At 33.9% G+C, this 19,173-nt stretch overlaps 1 protein-coding gene across 2 annotated transcripts in view; it reads right to left on the reverse strand.

Moving 5' to 3' along the window:
* Positions 1 to 3,660: 3,660 nt before the first annotated feature.
* LOC123673652 (SCY1-like protein 2) overlaps positions 3,661 to 19,173 on the reverse strand; it is a 224,692-nt gene continuing 209,179 nt past the window's right edge. For both annotated transcript variants that reach the window (XM_045608245.1, XM_045608244.1), the window contains exon 15: positions 3,661 to 6,124. The gene's annotated coding sequence lies outside the window, so the exon portion shown is untranslated. The remainder of the gene's footprint in view (positions 6,125 to 19,173) is intronic.

Here is a 19,173-nt window from a genome sequence, read left to right on the forward strand (position 1 = left end):
CTAATTTTTTTAGAGGTTTGTGTCGTTTCATCCTGAAACCATGGTTGGTATTGTCAGTTTGGCACTCAGTGATCTCTGCCAAATACACCTTCTATTCATATAGCGGAGCACTTTGACTGAAGAAAATAAACTAAAGCTTACAGCAAGTGCGGTGTTCCTAAGTGGTCCAATTCCTAACCACAGCTGCTTGGCTTTAGTATTCTAACGTGAACTGACAATTTCAGCGTGCTATTGGTGACTTTGCTGAACTAGCAGCGAGTCACTAGGAGTGTATATATATATAATATATTGAACAACCGATTAAGTTAAATGTGTAAATATTGGACATCACAGATGAACATATACAGAAATATCATTCTGGTACTTCCAGGGTATTCAAAAATCAAAAAAAACTCTCTGTATTATAGATCTTCTTCCTTATAACAAACATAACAGAAATTCAAATTTTGTTCACGGAAGCGGGTTGTGATTAATTATTGAGGAAAACCCGTTTTTCGAAAAAACATTTTTTTTTGCAAATTTGACCGGTTTCCGTAATTAAATGATTTAGTGACAGTTTCTGACAATTTTTTTTCAGTTGAACTTCTGAATACAAAATTTGTTGAAAACTTCTGAGACAATGAGGAAATAAAGTTGCTTTCTAATGTTCAAATAAATAACTAAGGATAATAGCGCATCTAACAACTTCATAAAGATTATTCTTATTTGCATTCGTCTAAATCATTTATCGCCACATCTAGAGAATCAGCTGGGTGGTCAAGAAGTTAGAACCTCAATGATCCACCATGATGTTTATCGATTTATGACAAGGAGTATTGTCAATATACACGAACTCGTTTCTATCCATTTTTAAACAACAACAAATGTAGCATTATTTAACCTTCAATATCTCGATCTAGACTTAACTATATATTACGAAATTTTGACACGCATCTTTTGAAGCTTGGTAGGTAGGAGAAATAAAACTAAAGGTGAAACATATCACATTTTATTTATTCCCCATTTCATCGAAATCGAAAATTATTGTAGTACTCAAATCGATATTTAACTCCAATTTCTGATTGAAAATATGGCTAAAAATAGAGACTCAGCTTCAAAAATTTACATATATATTTAGCCTTCAGTTTCATCTCACAACAACTTAACATTTTGTTCTGATTTGTACTTGCTTTTCTCAATTTGATTTACATAACCACCTTCATCATTAATCACATCCATTTTGAGCAGTCTGATTAACTGCTCTAAATCATATTTACATCGATTATAATTAATAAAATCTTCAATTTTACAAATATTGAATAATGAGTATTGATATGAACAGTCGTAAAATTTTATTTTGTGTTCAATCTTTACATTTAGTGACATTCCATTATAGTTTTGAGAAATTAAAGTTGTGCAGGAGATTGTCGAATAGAAAAAGTTAAAATAGTTTCCGAAATAGGAAAGAAAGATGATCTCAAATACAACTTCAATGCTCAAGAGAGAATTCAAATATGTAAGAATTTCAAGAAAAATACATGGATTTTCTTATGTACAATTTGAAATTTAAACATTTCAATATTATTGCAGTGCCTTTAGACTTTATTTTTTTATTAATTGATAGAAATTTGAAATTCTCAGTCAACAATTCAATAATATACATTTGTATTTCAATTAATATTCAGCATAAACATTCATTCAAGAACAGATTATGATTGTCTACAATTTATTTAAATGATCTGAGTCGATAAAATATATGGAAAACATTTAAGATTTTTATTTTAAATATAATGTATTTTTGGCATCCTATGTGAAGAAAAATATGTCGAATTTTGTCTGATACCACCCATTTAATATTTTTTTAGAATGAGAGCAATAAATACAGTTAGCAATAAAGAAGTATCTCAATAAAAATAGTATTGTATAGCCACATAATCCTAATTTATTTTCAGAAATTCTATCCATATCTTTCGAGTTCCCTTATTCTTTCGTGGTTCTGTACTGATTATTAATGATGATGATAAAAAAAATACATTTTCTGGCTCAATACGGCATTATCTATTATTTCCTTCAATCCAAGTAATAACTTCTTCATTATTCTCGATTTATATTTTACAATATTGTAAAAACGGATTAGATTTGAACATTGGAAAATTCATTATTAAAAATTCAAACAAACAACTACAAAGAATGAAGTTATTGTATTCAGATCATCTTTGATTATTCACAAACCAGTTGAAATTTTAGAATTTATAGGCATAGATATATGAAGTTATTTATAATGACAATATTGAACACTTATTTCAGAAGATATGAAAAGTTATCCCTCAGGGATGAATACGAAGTGTTGAAAGATTTTACTTAGAACTTTTGAAAACTCATGCACTAGGCATAAATCGAAATTTCTGATTTCTAGTGATTGCATTGAGCAAGTAGCACAACCTCTGTAGAAAAATTGAATAAGCAGCGAGCGACAGATTTTAGAAGTAGAAAAAAAGATGGGAGAGAACTCGGAGAAAACTTTTTTCACGTTTGATGATCTTTAAAAATCATTGTGTCCTATCTTTAACGCATGCGTTAAAAACCATTTCCATATAGGAGTATATTCATCACTATTCATGCATGCGCTTCTTATTTTGAGACTGAAGTTCTGTCATTTTCTCCTCTGTTCAGATAAGTTGAAGGGTTTATGTATGAATAGGTCAGACTGAATTGTTTGTAGGAGAGTTGGAATATTAACATGCATACATTTAATAACACTGAAGATTACTGTGAAATATGTTTATGAAAAATAGGTAGCTGTATAATTTGAAACGATTGTCGAGGATAAGGTAAAGTTTATGTTACAATGCTATGAAATATGAACGTGTTTCAAAAACGACGTAAATATTCCATTTGGAGGATTGAATATTGTCATTGGGATCCATTATGATCGAACTGAACACATATAATTATGGCTAGAGGGAATAATATAGTGTTTCGTTTATTTTGGAATTGTCTTTTACCACTTTCATTTACTTAGTTATACATATCTATATTTTTATTTTTACCCAGTATGAGATCTTCAGAATTCACACCGCCTGCAGTAGAAAAATTTTGAATATCGATCATAGGCTCCGAAGGAAATTCAGTTCGATCAGAATGCAACAGCAAAGTTTTACTTACATCTAAAAGTGGAAAGGAAGTACGGTTTGGATGAATATGGTACCAATTGTTAGAAACGTGGTCTGTTATTTGATGAATTCGTTACGTTTCTTATTAATTTCATTCCAGTATAATCTATACCAGACAAAAGCAGTTAGGCCGTTAGCTGATTATTTCATTTGATATGGCATATGATTTTGTTACCAAGAAAACACTCGAATATCCAAATTTATTTCTGATTTTGCCGAAAATATTTATTATTTCACCAGAAATCACCAATGTGATGTGTGAAGTAGGTAAGTACGAATACAATTATAGTAACATAAAAGTTGTAAAATTTGTTGATTTATAACATTGGGCGTTGTCATAAACGAATGAAATGATTCAATAATATATACTAGAATGTAAAATTCAATTGGTACCATATTGTACAAACACAGTTCTGTCAGGTTTTCAACATACATATATACCGGAATAAAAGCTTACTTGCATATTCTTCTTTGAAAACAAAATATTATCACCTATATATATATATATATAATTTTTTGGCCGAAAATAGTGAGAAATAATGTATACTTTATAACCAGGGGAACAATAAATAGCGAAATGTAAAAATATTACCTATTTTCATGTGTAATGCTTCGTATCATCTTTATTCTTCATTATGACTCACAGGATAAAATATTATTGGATGTACATATTTCCATTACTAAAACTCGAAGAATTCAAACAAGAATAAAGAAGGGGATTTTACTTCTTTTGTGAGGTGAGAGGAAGCTTTCTGAAACGCTTTTTTATGCACCAGATCTAGTTCCATCTAGAACTATATCGTTTGATTTTATTAGTACCCATTTGTAGGTACCACCTCATACTCCATACTTTCGAAACTGTCCTACATTTTGAAAGTTTCCAATGTTTCCATATTTTGGTGGATCTTGCAAAATTTTCTATTTTACAGACCTAGGTACTGACTGATTGCCCTATTAAAATTATAAGGCACATGACTGGAAATTTGGCACGTCATCGATAGTGGGGTTTGAGTATTGAAAAAACACTAAATCCTTATCATACTTCACACTTATTACATATTCCTTCTCAAAATTCCGACTAATCTATCAGAAATGCCATATTTTCAAGCTACTATAGTATCCTTGTCTTGACCTTTTTTTTTAAACATTCAGACAAATTCGCCAAATAGTGAATTTCAAATAAAGTTTTTTTTTCATATAACTCGCTATTAAACTCATTCACTTTTAATCCAGAAATAATTGAAAGCTCTGATAAGAAATGCAGAAAGATTATTCCATTTTCAAGCCTAATGATAATTGTTTGATTGTGATTTTCGTCAAGGTCAAGGATAAGAAAATAGATAGAAATAAAAATCTGCATACAAATCATGGTGTATGGCTTTTTTGGAATTTTTGAATTTATGAGCTAGTTCCTTTTGAATATGTTTGAAATTATACTTTCTTTTGAAAGGACGAAAAAAGTTTCAAAAGGAAGTGTCAAGTTACAAGTTTGGTAATAGAGGTTAAAATTTAATTTTGATCTAAATATTCATATTCTAGATGTTCAAATTCAAAACATACTGTAGCTTTGGGAAAATAACATTAGGACAGTAAACTGTTAAACCAGAATAATAAAAGATTTCTAAATGCCAACTATAATATAGCTTCACTCTATGATGCTGAAGCATATTTATATGTTATTAATAGAAGCTTTAATAAAAAGCTATAATAGTAGCCAAGAGTATATTTAGAATGTAAACATATATGTCAAGTATAAGTACTCGAAAATAAATCGAATCAATTCATTGATTGTGATAGACAATAGAAATGAAAGATGAAAGAAAGTATAGGTTATATTATAGCAAGGCACTTTCACGATGTTAAATTGACGTATTTTTATGTAAAATCGAAATATTTATTAGTTTTCTAGACTAGCGAAAAATATGGAAAATGAGAAATCGCATCTTCAAGTTTGTTAATTAAATAAACATAAAAATAGGGTTTGATATAAGGAGGAATTTTTTGAATTCAATTAGTGGTATATCACATGAAAATTGCAGAAGAATTAATAAAATCAAATAATCAAGAAGTAAAATTATATTTTTACGGTTTATTTTATGGAAGGAATATTTCCTGATATGAAATTTTTCTTTATATCAGAAAACAAGTACATATTGCAAAACCAATTCACTCGTAGAACTATGTTCAGCAAACTTTCAAAAAATATAGTATCTATATAGGTTTATATCAATTAATAGAATGGACTTCAGTGAGATGCATATTTAGAAAATTTCAGACTAATTCTAATGATTTTGAAAGCATGGAAGCAGATATTATAGACTCAAAAGTTGAATTGTTGAAAACAACTATCTGCAGATGACAGGTAGAGCAAAGATCATAAGCAAACTCAGATGAAATACAGTGCATTCCAGAAGCAGAAGAGAGATGTCAATAGCTTGATGTCATTGCCATATTATGATTTTGAAATTATGATATTCTGATTCCGAAAAAATCCTCTGATTGGGGCTAACCTGTGTTCAGTTAACTCGATATCTTTTAACCTGTGAGGCGAGTCTTATTACGATATATCTAATCTACATCTCAATACAAAGTGCCACAAAAATATACGATCCATGAAAAAATGAAAAATGATTCGAATTCAGGAAAAAAATTTCGCTTATTCATTTTACAAACACCGATATGTTTAGATTTTTCAAATCATTTCTGAAATGCAAGTCAGCTGTAGTAACCGGCAAGTATAAACCTGCTTCACTGTGTTCCTGTACATACCTGGGAAACATCTGATAACAGCCACACATACATAACATTCAAAATGTGTCTGAGTGTTCTGGAGTTGTGCGGTCGCATGTGATTGTCGCTCGGGATTGCCACTGCCACAGATCTTCATAAAAATACGCAATTTAATGAAAAATTGCGCACTCAGTCATCAGCTAAGGGTTTGATGCTTATTGACCTCTTGAGAATAGCTGGTACTGGAACATACACAAACAGTAATGCGAGGAGTGCTAGGGGATACATTCGGATCTACTCTTCCTAGGGTTCTAGAATCTAGTACGCTATATAGAGAATGGACACCATAGCATGAGCTCCAATACGTTCATTTTTGTTTCTTTGAATAATTGACGTCGATGGGAGGAAATTTGTCGATTTGATGTGCAGAAAATTAGTTGACTTGATGAACAGGATGTTATGGAGGTTCTCTCAAATTCATTGGTAAATAAATTTGAAATAAATTTCATCCCTTGTCACCCTTGTCTTATGTAGTGTATTCAATGTTACACTTCTATCAATATATTCGATTTTGAGAGACTTTTGTTGCTCTTCCCAATTATCCATTAAGTTTCGATTTGATTATTATTATTATTATTAGTTGGAAATGAGTTATGACAATGTGCATAACAATGGTGTGCAATATCGAGAAATCATTATATTCTTTTTTGAAGAGTCTGGAGTAGTGGTAACAGATATAGTGACTTGATATCAAGTCACTGTAGTAACAGTGATCTTCAATAGATACGTAAATATACTAACTGACAAAGAAACCCAGAAGGAGCTGTTTAAATTAAAAATATTTTTGGTGAAACATATATAGTACCTATAGCAAGGAGTAAATGATTGAATTTGGAGAAAAAAGTCGTGAAAGTTTTTCATGTAGACAATTTTTGTTACTTAAATATTGTAGTCGTTTTTTGCATGTTTTCTAAATTTTACAACAAACTAGCTGTTCGAGGAGATTCAAAGTCGATGTTTAGTTGTTGTTGAAATGCCTAGAGCACGTGTATGCGGAATTTATCGCCAGCTAAGTGAATTTGAAAGGGGTCGAATTATTGGTCTACTGAAGGCGGGGCTGTCATTTCTAGAAATCGCCAACCGTACAAACAGAAATCCAACTACTGTTACGAGATATTGTCTAGCGTGGTTTGATAATGCCCAAAATCAAAGAAGAGTAGGCACCGGACGTCGAAGGGGCACAAATGAAGTTCAAGATCGACGTCTAAAACGTATGGTATGGAGTGCTATTGCAGATGCAAGTAGGTCACCTTTAGTTTTCATTCGAGGTAACATGACAGCGCTGCGTTACCTTTAAGAAATAGTGGAACCATATGTTCTCCCTTATCTTAAACGGCTCGAGAATCCAATATTTCAGCAAGATAATACCCGTCCTCATGTTGCCAGAGTAAGTTCAAACTTTTTCGAAGAGACCCATTTGAATCTTTTGCTAAGGCCGCCCAGATCACCCGATCTTTTGCCCATAGAGCATGTTTGGGATATCATGGGTAGAAGGCTTGAAAATTTTCCCCAGCCCCCATGGACTTTGGCAGCTCTGAGTCATAAGGTACAGGTAGCTCAAGAAGAAATAGACCATCTTATTGCATCAATGCCGAGACAAGAAAGTGTATAGACAATCGCAATGGACAAACACATTATTAAAAATTTATTAAAAAAATTGTAAACCCTTCGTTTTTTTCTCCAAATTTCAATCATTTACTCCTTGCTATACTATCTATGTTCTACCAAAAAAATTTAAAATTCAAACAGCTCATTATGGGTGTTGCAGTTTCTTTGTCAGTTTCAAAATTTCGAGATGTACAATGGCCTCCTCCATCTCCTGACCTTACCACGTGCGATTTTTATTTGTGGGGAAATTTGGAGCAAATTTATCGACATAAACCCTGTATTTTATATAACTTGAAAGCAGCGATTCGTACAGAGGTGGCGTTGATCATTGATGGGACGTTGGAACGAGTGTGGAGGAGTTTCTTGGATATAATAGAAAATTGCCTGAGGGAAGAAGGACATCACCTTTCTGACACATTTTTTTTCGTGAATTAATGGCGTATACCCTCAACTATGGGACGTAGGTGAGTTGAATTATTCTTGAACAATTAATATTGTTTTATTATTAATTTATAAAATGTGAATGTTATTGAAGTCACCCTGTATGATAGTGTCCAATATTAGAGAAAAGTCGGAAAAAACATTTCGAATGTTATCATGATGTGATGACCAACGATGTATTCGTCGAAAGTGGCTCATCCTTGAAGTATACCAATGAGAAGAAGAGAAAGGCCTAGGCGTATAGCTTACCTGTCCTTTTGTGATATCTAACCTAACCTAATATAACCTAACCTCACCTAACATGTCCTTTTATGATATCTAATGTTTTGATACATTGATTGTACGTAAGATATCTGTTTATTTCATTTTCATTTCTTTTTTCTTCAACAGTTTTCGATCAGACTCTTTATCACCCTTCTAAGATCTTAATGTTGACCATTTGCCAAATGAATAAAAAATACGCCCATGCCTCGAAATTTTGATTGAACTCCATGAAAGTTCCAGATGTGTTTCAAAGGTAAACAACAGCACTATGAATTGAAATGAATTCGAACTCACGAATTCATTGACTATCAACTGTGGAAAAATTCATTTGTTGTTCGAAGTTTCAGATTATATTGGAACACATCCCGGAAATTACGACTAGCATTGAAAAGTCAACAAGTGTCGCAAAAATTTACGGTCGAAATGATGACCATTACGTTGACACAACTTGACATAAGAGTAATTGAATTTATGAAATGGCGTGCACGTTATATCGAAACAATAACCGTGAACAGTGGATGTGGATATCACATAAAACTTCAACGATTTATTTTTACTGACGATGAAAAAAACAACGATCATAAAAAGACTTTCAACTTATCCTCCAAAATTATTATTTCATGGTAGAATTTATGAAAATATGAGTGTTTTTCACGCAAACTTCAAGTTTATTATCTTCGAATACCCAATTAATAATTCAGGAAGTATAGGCTATGAATTGAATCTCATGTTTGAATATTTTCTCAGACTAAAATTAATTAATTAAAAAAAAAATTGGATTCTTGGTAAGGTTGAAAAATATTCTTCAGCTGAAGGCTTTCTCGGCTGAAGTGTTCAACAGAGTTGGAAAAGAGTTTTGAGAAATACAGTGTTGAGTTACAATCTACGACGTAGATATCTGTGAAGATGCCCACCGTAATAGTAGGCGAAACGTCAGGTGAAAAACTGACTAGACTATGTCTGGAAAGATCAGGATTTTTTACCTTTGTTGTATTGCTATTAATTTAAAGTTAGTTGTAGTTCTCATTGTGACAAAATGAGAAATATTTGTGACAACATGAGGAATACATACCTATTTTAGAGGTAGTCCATAAAAGAGAAATATGAATTTAAAATGACCCATAGACGGTCGCAATAATTATTGCACAATATGCACAATATTACGAGCAATGTTATGTCGTGATATTATTGGACAATTGACGAGTTTATGGAATGAATCGAATAATGGATGTTGGTGGTTGTAAAATACTCATATTATGCGCGATGATGAGAGAAAAGAAAATATGCTTAGTTGAAATAGCAAGAATTGTATCGCACGCCATTGATGGCATTATGGAAAATTGAGAAATTGATTATTTCATGATATCGAACCTTGTAACCACCTTTGTGCTGCAACTATAGCTACAGCCATTGAAGTAACGCAATTACTTTTATGCTGGAAATAAATTTCTAGTTTTCAGTTCAAAAGTTCGTATGTTTCAGACCATTTTGTCCGTCCGTGTGTCGGCAAACTATTAAGATAGCCTTCACCTCTTCAATTCATATTCGATTTTGTTGGAATTTTGTAAAGGTATCCAGGGCCGGCGCTAGTAATTTTGGCGCCTGAAGCAAAGAATTTTTCGGCGCCCCTGCTGAAAAAGCATCAAACAAGCTGAAAACATTTGACATTTAACAGTAACTAGTTTCATCATCAGCTTCCAAAGTATTCAAAAGCGAAGGTAGTCTTGTTTTTCGTGTTTGTGGAATAAATAATGATTTCATCCCTCTTTCAATGAGTGTAATAGGGAATTCTGTTTATGATGGTTGGGCTGCCATATGTTATTTATTATACAGGCGGCTTAGTAAAGGTAGTTTGAAGATTTTTATCGCAGGGAATGTTGACAAACACGGCGGAGTGGGACAACCTGATGTTGTTTTTAAAAATCAAGGATGAAATATGGAAAAGTGACCAACAAACTGAGCCGAATTGCCGCCCCTCAAAAAGTGGCGCCTGAAACGGTCGTTTCACTGTTTCACCGGCCCTGTAGGTATACAGTTTGGACCATAGATGGTCTCATATGAAAGCTTCTTCAGATGAAATGTGCGTGTTAAACATGCGCGGAGGTGAAATTCCCGAGGTTTTCATATCTCGCGTTCTATTATTTATCTGATCTTAATGAGGCATTGATATTCAGAGTACTGAATCTATGGTGTCCCTTGCTCCTGCGCAAATGTGATCTCAAAATTTTGCATTCTACAAGTCCGATGATGTTTGGTATTGGCACAGAATAAAGAGGTATTACAGAAGCGACACTCTCCCTTTTTCATGGTACCCAACCGCCATATTGTCAGTAGTTAGGTTTACATCTTTCCACGTGTTTCGGTGTTCGAGTTCATTGCCCGTTTGACACAAGTACTGTTCGGTTGTGTTCTTTGATTCGTTTCAAAAACTATTTACAATGAGTGGAAATAAAAAAGGTGGATTTTATTGTTTGGTACGTGGAATCATACAAATGTAATTTCAAATGGACCGCCATGTCATAGAATTGAGAAGTTTTTATATAAATATTTACTATTCTGTGGTCATGTAGAACTACCAGCCTTCTGAGAGTTCTTCAAGGTCACCAAAATTGGTTACATCGAGAACAAAGGAAATGTCAAAGAGTGTCGCTTCTGTAATACCTCTCTATTCTGTGGTATTGGTATAAATGAGAACGTTTTAAGACAGGAAAATAACGTATGACGTAGTGCTGACTTTTTTGCAGCGAAAGAGATGGAAGTCTAGTGGCCTTCAGTGTTCAATCCAGAAAATTTTCGTTTTGATTTGGATTCTACTGTGGCGGCATTAACATGTCCGAAAAATCCAGGCGTCAAAAAATAGGGTGATTCTGCTTTAAAAAATAATTACAGTTTGCTATACAATTTTTGTTCGCGAATGCTTCGTATGCCGAGAAAATTTTTTCTTAAAAACTAATTATTTATTTCTCCTTCTGAATATTTTCACAGAAAAAATTTGTACGCTACTGAGACATTCCAAACTAAAAAACATTTTCAAATTGCTCGTTCAATTTGTGCAATCTCATGCCTTTTTTTAGTATGGGGTGCTGTTTTTATGCAAAGAAATTAAACGATAATAATGAAATATTTCAGTTGCATCTTCTTTTAGTTTCTTCTTTCAAAAAAAGATAACATTACCCTTATATCTTAATTGCATGCCAATAAATTCACAATAAACATTTCTTGTAACTCACCAAATTTCATTTGATATCTCGACTTCATATTTCGATTTCAGGGCAATAAATAAATCATCATTTTTCACGAAAAACTTCAAGAGGGAAAACAACACGTGGCTGCTCCGTTCAAAAAAAAATCGGAGATATTTCTTTCTACAGATCACCGATTTTATGGGGTTTTCACATAATTTTCTTAAACAATAATCCCCATTGTAGAAAGTATATATTTTTAATTTGCGAAAAAATAAAGAACTCTTCGTTTTTCGCAGAAGAATTGATGATATGTACAATGAACACAGCACTGACATATTTTTAAAATATTCATAAAAAACCTACTAAAAATCCTTGAAAAAAGAGGTCAAATAATAGTTTTATGAACAAATAATCGACTGTCGTACAGTCCCGCCCTCTACTTATTTGCTGGGTACGAAAGTTCACCTGATACGCGGAAAACTACGTGGTGGTAATCCCTCTCAACACCACGTATCTCGGAATACCAAGCATTGGCGAACCAAAGTTATACAGCAATCATTGCTTTCTCCTGCAGAATCACCTCCTGAAATTCGTCGCTATTATTCACCAACAGCCCGTATATGGAACACTTATTGATTGACATGAACAATGTTCTTTATGCAGGCCTATTTTAAAGACTGTTGTCAAATCCAGAATGACATGAACAGCGTTTAATGGTTAAAAACGATTTTGTTGGAATATACCAGTTCTCTGTATTAATTTCATATTTATACACTCGCATTGACGTAACTAGAATTAACTCAAGAGGGGATTTCCCTACTTTGAAAAATCAAAATCTTTTAATTTTTTGTAAATTTTTGTTTTTTTTTTAATTGTTACTGACATTTTTATATTTCTTCTATTCATTGGGGGGTTCTGTCCCCAATAATCCCTCTCGTTACGTCTAGGTAACATCTAGTGGGTGGTTTGAAAAATTTCACATGAACCAGAACTGAAATATCGATATCCTGCAGATGTTGCCTATATTTTGAAATTGCTTCTAATTTGTAGATAAGCCCTATATAAATATTGAATATTGACAGTCAAATCGGTTTGATTAAATCATCCAACGTTCTAAACCATAGATAAACTAGTTCTGGATAAGATTAGTTTGTCAATGTTCTAAACGTTTCAGTGTTATGACGTCAAATTGCCCTGATTGGCGTTCGCAGTCACGTGTTAGTCGATAAGAATTAACACAATTTAAATCAATTTTATTGAATTGAATTCGAGAAATAAGATAATGAAAATGCTATTTTAGTATTTTAAAAACGGCCTTCAATGTGGAAAACCTAAATTCATTTGATTTTATTATATGACGCAACATCCCTATTCTTCGAAGGGAACCTATAGACGTCAGGAAAGGCCACTTATGGACTAATGATTATGTATCGATTCACGGAATTGGAAATTGACCGTGAACTTGATTGGAAACGCAAATGGGAGGAAAACCCGATTACTGCTAAACGTCCAATATTTCCACATCCCATTTAGGTGCAACATTCACAAATACGTTCTCCATTAAATCATGTAGACCTGCGTTCGCTAGTTTGTACGTTCAGATTTTAACCCTGCGGTTTTCATTCGACATCCAGCTCTGCGCTGAGTGGAGATTGTGATATTTCGGATATTAGGCAGGATGACAATGTGATTTTCGACCGGAACATCTAGTTAAATACCTAGATTTGACGTTTGATAACATCCAGTTGGGAGACTGCCGAATCGAAACGAATTTCGAATATTTACGAATGTATGAATTACAATTGTTATCGAGTCATTTGGGTGGACCATTTTCCATATATAGAATGAAAACTATGTTTCGCTATTGTTATTGTTATTGTCTGCCGACGTCGAATCTGTGAATTTAATGGGAATATTGACTATAATATTAAGTATGGAGTATAATTATTGTTATCGAGTCATTTAGTTGGATGATTTCACCTTTAATGAAAACTATAGAATTTATTAGATGTCTATCAGCGTTGAATACTGCTTACTCTTACACATTAGATCATGAAAAAAAAAATTGTATCAATGTTTCGCTCCTTCAATGAGTTCATTTCCATGAGCTTCCTGATCTGGTTGACGAGGTAACGTGCGAGGTCTTATAAGGTGTAGTGAAGAGAAATCCACTATTTCTGCCTAAGAAACAACGCTTCAATTGAATTGTCATAGTTAGAATTATCCGATTTAGGTCAAATATTCGACAAATTGTTGCCATTTTGAAGGTAATATCGTTATGCCTTTCTCATAGAAGCCCCTGTCCCTATTGGCAAAAAACTGAGAAAATCGAGTTACACAAGACTTTGTTGAAGCGAATTTTTCACCAGCAAAATTGTTCGCCATGAACAGGGACAGAAACAGATGGTAAGCACTTGGTGGCAGGCCCGGACTATAAGTTAGATGCATAAGGACCTCTCAATCAAGCTCCCGGAGCTTCTGGAAAGTTACTATCCATGTGTGGCCTGGTTAAGTCCTGATGGAACACAATTCCTTTCCTATTGGCCAAAGCCGGCCGATTCTGGACGATTGCTTCCTCCAGACGGTCCAATTGTTGACAGTACAGTTCCGAGTTAACAGTTGTGCGGTAGGGGAAAAGCTCATAGCAGATCTCTGCCAACACAGCAAAACCTTCTTGGCCGTCAATTCTAGCTGGCCACCGTTTCCGCCGATTCATCGCGTTTCCACCACGACCGTTTTTGCTAGACGTTGTCGTAAATGCTCTACTTTTCATCACCAGTTCCCTTCTTTTTCAAAAATAAATAGATTTTGTTGCGATTCAGCAGCGATTCGAATATGGAAATTCGGTCCATGAGGTTTTTTACGTGATGCCTATACATCGTTGTTCTTCTTGAGACCAGCCTTATGCAAATAATTCCAAACGGTTTTTTGTGCAATCCTTAGCTCTTGGTCAATCGAAACAGTGCTTACATGACGGTCGCACTCGACAATGTCCATGAGTTTATAGACATTTTCGACAATTGGCCTTCTATCAGTGCGTGGTGTATCACTGACATCGAAATTACCGGAAAGGAATCGACGAAACCAGAATGGCGTGGATTGGCTGTTACAATATCAGGACCCTGAACACTAATTAGTAATTACATTTTCAGAGCTGGCTTGGATTTTTGCCTTTATCGAAAAAAAACTAAACTAATCACAAAGCTGTCAAGAAAGTTTTTGTAATATGAAATCTCATCTTTCTAACGCCTAGTGAAACCCTATCGAATTTATACAGTTAACTAAAGTTTTGGAAAAATAGTGGACTTCTTCATACTTCACCTATTTACATATAGAGCTTATGATTTTCCGTTGCCACTTTTACCGAATAGCTCGGGAAACTCATAGAAATGAAATGAATATAGTATACTGAAGAAAAATACAGTATATTAAAGACAATTTGAATAAAGCTTCCCGATATACTTTGTAAAAGCGGCAATGTTGCCTTGTTAACCGAGTAGATCAGAAAACTCATAGAAACTGATTACAGTATATTGAAGACAATTTGAATAATGCTAAATGTGATTGAATGGTAGGAATGAGGTATATTGGCGATAGAATAAGTGGTCCCAAATCCCAAGATTATTCAATAATACGGACAGAAATGGAAAAATGTTAAGTGCATTATTAGTTTGAGCGAAATACGAAATGTTGCTATAATTCCAAAATCATGGCATTAAGCATGGAAAATATTCAGTATTTCTTAGAAATTTCTAATGGTATAAATATAGGTACATTTTAAATAACAAAGTTCAATATTATTTCGGAAAATAACAACAATGGAAAAACCATCACAATATCGGGCATTATGAAGATTCTTACACAACAAAATCTATGATAATAAGGCATTCCAGACTCAAAACTCACACTGTATACAGTATATTTAGTTAACCGATTCCCCACCTAATACCGACAAGCCAGGAAAGAGCCTAAGATTGACTATTAGAAATGGTGTATTATTGATTTCCCTTGCTTATTTCAGATATCAGAGGCTGTTTTCATTATCGCTGAAAGGTTGATGTAAGTCAATTATAAACCACTATCTCAGATTCTCTTTGGTGGCTGACATATTTAGGGTGATAAACTGCTGAATCGACATGATGGGAAACAGAACAAATAACTGCAAAGTGAATATAAGCAGAATATAAAAAATAAAAATCACTCAAGTGAAATCAAGAGCTTTTGAGCAGTCGTTTCTTGGAGAACACATAATTGTATAGGTGAAGAAGTCTTCAAGGGTGCAGTTCGCGATAAATGAAAGCGAACCCAAAAGATCATGATTTCATGTCAGTGCTTTCTCCTTTTTTTCCATTCATTGTCACAAAATTATGACGATCTGTACGGTGAGCGAGCGCTCACAAGCCTTAAAAGGTTTGCGTTTCACAGGTTCAAGCATTCGTGAAATTCGATTGGAATACTCCAGCTTTAAATGCGCGAAATGATGTAGAGTAACACTTTATTCTTTGAAGGTTTTATTCCAAACGTCAAAATGAAATACATACCAAGCTGTTAATTGCGATTCCACTTAAACGTTAATGAGCATATCTTACAGTCTTTATCACCAGTTGTTTTTGTCCTTGTTTAATCATGATTTTCGCTTTAGCAGTACTTTACTAATGAACAACTCCAACTCAAAGCGGCAAGCTTCAGAAAGCTCACTCGTTTATTCTTCGAAAATCCTATTTACCCCTTCCGTATCAAAAATATAGATAAACACAGATGTTCTTTTTCACTCCACCCTTCGAGAATTGACATCGATGCAAATTAATGATCTACAAAACTTTTGGGGTAGTTATTAATTCGGGAAGAATATTATTTAGTCATAATTATATCGAATTTCAAATGGTTTTATGTGTTCCTACATTTTGAATGGTTTCAGCACTAAATTTAGTTATGCTGGATGATATGCAGAATGCCCATATCGATAAAATTAACTTGAACATTGTACCTCAAACTTAAAGTTTATTTAATATCCAGATTTTTATTTGATTTCGATTTTTTATTAAGAGTGAGAATTAAATGATTATTTCAGCCAAAATAATAACTTTATATACAGGTTCTTCCAAGGAAAAGAACCTACCCTCGATATTTCTCCTAATATAGGTAGTGATTTGTGAAATATACTTAGAAATATAGGTAATTATTTATTTTATTTTCACTTGAATGTTTTTTTAGGTCAAACCTGTTTGTGCCCCATTTCTTTCAATAAATGTATGTAGGCTTGGTTAATCGATCGTCTAGAGGTATGATTCGATTACCTGGCCTTTCGTCTTTTTCTCCGTGACTTTGTTGGATTTGTAATAATTAAACTCTTTTGAATTATTTACATCCATTTACAAAGCCACAATTATACAGGACAAACTCAGTATTGAGAAGATCTTAATTACGTCTTAATTACAAGTTTCTCACTACGGTACTGAATTTCGTCTTTAACTCGTCTGTTGATTACTCGAAACGTCTTGGATTATCACGTCTTCGCCGTACTTCAAGTTTTCGGTCGTCTCGTCTTTAACTTGTTCGCGACTCGACTTAATCTAGTCCGCGAAACGTCTTTTCGTCTCACGTCTTAAGTTGACCGCCTGAACTTGACTCGTCTTCGACTTAAGTTAAACTGTCTCTCTGCCGATTGGAACTACCCTGTCTCGAATATTGACCTCTCTTCTTTTCGTCTTGGCCACACCCTTAGGGGAAAATACCATCCCCTAGTCCAATAAGAGCTTTGCCGTACCGCCCACAAAGATCTTCGCGGATTCCTGGAAATCGAATATTCTAGGAGGACTAGAACCTGATAAACAGATGTAACACATCTGGTACAACCGTCTTGTTCTCGAACTTTCCCAACCCCAGTAAGTCTCTTAAGATTTACAACCGACATGACACATCTTCGACACCTCGAAGAATAACACATCCTTTTTACATTATGTATAATAACAATTCATTCCCTGTAAATCAATTGAAACTGTCATGCCCTCGACACTAAAAGAAACGAATAGGTCTCCAAGCATCCGGTTGACCATCGCAATCATTTACAGGGAACAATAATTGGATCCTACATGTATAAATAAAAAAAATAGATTTTTGCGGTATTTTTTAGTCTTGAACACAGTTATCTATGAGTGGGCGCTAAAATCACAAGAATTTAGAAGGAAATAGTGTTTAGCATTTTGGCAAGATCCTCTCATGTTATTGTACACTAAAAAACCTAGGAAATCATGCAAATTAAATGTCATTTTGTCAGGCCTCTGATGTTCAACACGTTTGGCAATTCGAAGATCTTCAGAATGAGGTGCCACTCAAGGTTTTTCCTATTTGAATTTTTAGAGTTGCAACTGTTATATTTTCGAGACTCAAACGAAATTCATCGAGTTATTTTGTTAACATAGATAAATGATCGCATTGACTCATGCTATAGTGTCATACTTAATTTTTCCAATCCGAACATAAGATATAAGAAGAAAGACATCCTTACAACCTTTTGGATCTTCAATAGCCCCCGCCAGATGAATGAGCATGGTATGGTTAAGACGTGCTGATACTGATGTGATGAATGAATATCTATGAAAAACGGTGAAAGGTGGTGTGGGATAAGCAGGAGAGAGAAAAAAGTGTTTGAAAGGCAGGCTCACTATCAATAAATTCCTCAACCTGACTTCGAATTCTGAATGAGACATATGATTGATATAAATATAAATATTTCGTAGCATTCAGACGCTATCTTTTCACCACTCGAAGGAATGCTCAATGGAATTCTGGAAATATAGCTAAAAATGAGAAAATCACTGACGTGAAGTCAGAAGATTTGAACGCTTGTTCATTAGGCGCCAATGGACACTGCAAAACTGTAGGTATATTACTATATGTATATGGACTCCAAGCATGCAATTAGCGCTCAGAAGTTGTTGATTTTACGTCAGTGCTTTCCTCATTTCGTTTCGATATTCTACTTTTTTCTATTTTCTATGGTTCCGACGACGCTATTAACAAGATTATATAACTCATGTTTTGATAAACCAATAGAATCCGTGAATTTTCCATAGCGTATTGATAAGTGGTATAATCGTTTTGGTGTTTCGCCTCCTGCCACATTGGGATCATTTCCAAACTGAAATTCTTAGACGTTCGCGAAAAAATTAAAAGTCAAGCTCAGTTTGAAATGTCATTGAATTATCAAAATGCGGTGCTTTGGTTATGGTTACTGAAATAAATCGATATATAATCGTAACGAATACCAACTCGAGCATAGACAATATATTTCGATTATACGAACCTCTTCACTCGACGTAATTCACGAAATATTCCGAGAGCGCAGCTCGAGTGGTGTTTCGCGAACTACGTGGAGTGAAGAGGTTAGTATAATCGAATATTGTCTATGCTCTTGTGATATTAGGTATAACTGAATATTTGATCGAAGCTTGCAATTGGTCTTGCATATATAGGTACACGCAAAATCTCAATCTGTATCTGGAAATATTAGGTATTTCCTTTTTGGCGTACAGTTCTTATTAACTGAGCTTCGGGCGAATTAAAAATGTATACCAATACTGGACTATACACACCGGCAAAATTAGGAAAATTGTCAAAATCTCAACGATGTTTGTTGTTCATTATTCATCTTGAATTTTTTGGCGTACAGTTCTTATTAACTGAGCTTCGGGCGAATTAAAAATGTATACCAATACTGGACTATACACACC

Source organism: Harmonia axyridis, chromosome 2 (genome assembly GCF_914767665.1).
Source record: "Harmonia axyridis chromosome 2, icHarAxyr1.1, whole genome shotgun sequence".
NCBI classification, from domain to species: Eukaryota; Metazoa; Arthropoda; class Insecta; order Coleoptera; family Coccinellidae; genus Harmonia; species Harmonia axyridis.